This window comes from Pteropus vampyrus, unplaced genomic scaffold, assembly GCF_000151845.1.
Source record: "Pteropus vampyrus isolate Shadow unplaced genomic scaffold, Pvam_2.0 Scaffold225, whole genome shotgun sequence".
Classification (NCBI taxonomy): domain Eukaryota; kingdom Metazoa; phylum Chordata; class Mammalia; order Chiroptera; family Pteropodidae; genus Pteropus; species Pteropus vampyrus.
In genome coordinates, this window is record NW_011889006.1 from 509,086 (window position 1) to 511,828 (window position 2,743).

At 43.7% G+C, this 2,743-nt stretch overlaps 1 pseudogene; it reads left to right on the top strand.

Moving 5' to 3' along the window:
• Positions 1-1,270, top strand: LOC105301040 (annotated as a pseudogene).
• Positions 1,271-2,743: the final 1,473 nt, after the last annotated feature.

The window sequence follows — 2,743 nt, forward strand, 5'->3', positions numbered from 1 at the left end:
ATGCTTGGTGGTGGCTCCCAGGCCTGGTGGGGCAGCCTCTTCACTTATCTGGACCCTGGCCTTGTGCTAGGTAGGAAATATAAGTGGCAATCACTTGATGGGAATGACGAGTTTGATGAGCAGTTGCAAATGCAAGAATTACATGGAAACACCGAGGACAGCAAAAAAGATCCCCGTGGAAAATGGATGCTTTCCAGTAGCAGCCAGCTGACAGCCCCCTATGATTGGGATCTGGATGAGAAGTCTTTGTTCCCCAAGACTACAGAAGGTTTTGTTGCTACACGTCAGGCCAATTATGGCTTCTCTAATGATGGTGTGTGTAGCTCTACAGCAAACGTACAAGCTGTCAATGCTAGGGATGCAGAGGAATTCTGCAAAGAAAAAGTGCAAACCCGCTGCTCCCAAAAAGAGGGGAGATAAAAGAAAGGTGGAATCAAGATGGTTTCATGTTGAAAAAGATAGAAATACAAATGTATCATATGTCTGGTTTGCCTTCAGACATTAGTGGATGAATTTATATCCCTTACATTCAAATTTCTCATTATTGTGAGAGATCCTCAGAGAAACTAAAGCTCAAGCTTTACAAAGAAATCTTAAAGGAGATGGGCTTTGCTGTTATTTGAAGAGGGGATCTGGGGATCTTGCATTAAAGTTTTTAGATAAAGACGAAATTAGAAGCTACAAATTACACGTCAAGGGGCGAAGTTTCAGTTGAAAGAATAGGTGCTTCAAAACAGAAGTGCAAAGACTACTAGAAGAAGCTGTCTTTGCAACAAAAGCAGCTGGACTGGAGACGTGAGCGGAGAGCTGGGCCATCGGGAATTAACGAGTGAGTTATCATAAAAAACAGGTTCCATCCTGCGGATTTTACAGGTGATCCATTGGTGCTGAGTGAGATCAGAGAAGACCTTTGAGTAGAGTGTTCTAAGTTTCGACGGATTAGGAGGCTCCTTCTCTGGTAGGCTCTAAACTGGTGTGGACTCTGTGTCCTCGAGAAATACAGAGGAAGGTGATTATTGTATTCAAATCCTCCACTGAAGCTGGTTTAGTGGCCATCAAATTATGGCTCAAGCACAGGATAGGATTATAGGTTATCAGGTTCAGGAGATCTCAGGAGGAAGGAAGAAAAGGCTGGGAGGATAAGAGGCTTTCCTCAATGCTCCCTGAGGCCAAGAGAGGCTTTTGGCATCCAAATTCCCTCTGTGCTTCAGAAAGAGCAAGACTTTGCCTTTTCACCATCAACCAGCTGAAACCTGGTCTCTTTCCCTAACCTTCCATTCAGACCACTCTTCCCAAGTCAAAGACACTCCTCAGTTGCTGAACCCAAAGGACATCACTGGATTCATTTACGATAACTCAGGTATCAAATTGGGGTCTGCGGTGTGGGGAAGGGCTCATTTGTAGAAATGTAACAACTCCACATTTTGCAGTTGGGAATGTGGGGCTCAGGGACCCTTGAAATCACTGCCCTAGTTGGTTGCTAGCACATCCTCTCTGTTATTCAAATTTTAGTCTGGGTGCTGCTGGGAAAGAATTTTGCAGATATAATTAAAGTCTCAAATCAGTTTATCTTGAGTTAATCAAAAGGGAAGCTTTGTGGGATGGATCTGACCCAATCACATCCAAGGCTTTTAATAGTGGCTGGAAATGAGGAAACATATTCCTACACTCTGGGACTTCCTCATTCACCTGAATTCTAGGTGTCAGCTCTCTGCAGTGCCTGGATTAGGCCCTGTGGCTGCAGAGAAAAGAATCAGAAAAAATTCAGGAATAAAAATAAAGACAGCGATACTTCCAAGTAAAACTATTAGAAGTCTTCAGAAAGTAAAGGAGGAAAAAGCAGCTTGGGACCAGAGAAAACTTCAGGCCAGTTAATTAAATCTTGGAGTGACCAGGAAATCCAGAGTTTTCCTGAAGAATGGGATACATCTGGAGATGAGGAACAGGAATCATGTACTGTCAAAAAGCAACAAGCACAGGGGCATAAAGAAGAGCTTGTGACAATGCCTACAGATACCATTTGCAGGACTTATACAGTACAACTAAGAGGCCAACCAGAGGTCAAGGAGCGACCCCTTGCCCTACCCTAATAGAGATGCCCTACACTGCATCCCAGGATATAAATGGGAGGACAGTGTATTCTCAGGTCTTCCCTGTGCAGATGTGGGGGCCTCCCACCTCCTGACTGCTAGCTCCAGGCCTGGCCCATCCATGTTCCCTTCAAGGAGTGGCTGTCTGTTCCTCTCCTACATGTGAATATATCGAGAATTCTCAGGTACCCGGTTGAGAGCTCTGGACCCTGAGCGCTCCATGGTCATCTCTGTAGCTGTGTCCTGGGTTTCCTCCACCAGACCCATCCCCCAGCAGCAGCAGCAGCCTCCTCTGACTCTGATTTAGATCCTGAACTTAAAGGTGAAACATGATCCTAATTCCATTGAGAGACAATAGGATATCACAGTTCCATATACTCCTGACTCCTTCCTTTCCCCAAACCCAATGTAATATATACCCGAAAACATACATTAAAATGTATAAAACAGAATTTGACACAATTAAATGAAAAAAAATTAAATCCACATTCATAGCGGAAGACTTTGGCATACATTTTTCAACAACCAATAGGAAAAAAAAAACACAAGGAAAGAACAGTGAGGACACAGAACATCTGAAGAACACAATAACAACTTGACCTATTTGACAAATATAGAGCATTTCCCCCAACAGCAAAATAATCCACATTTTT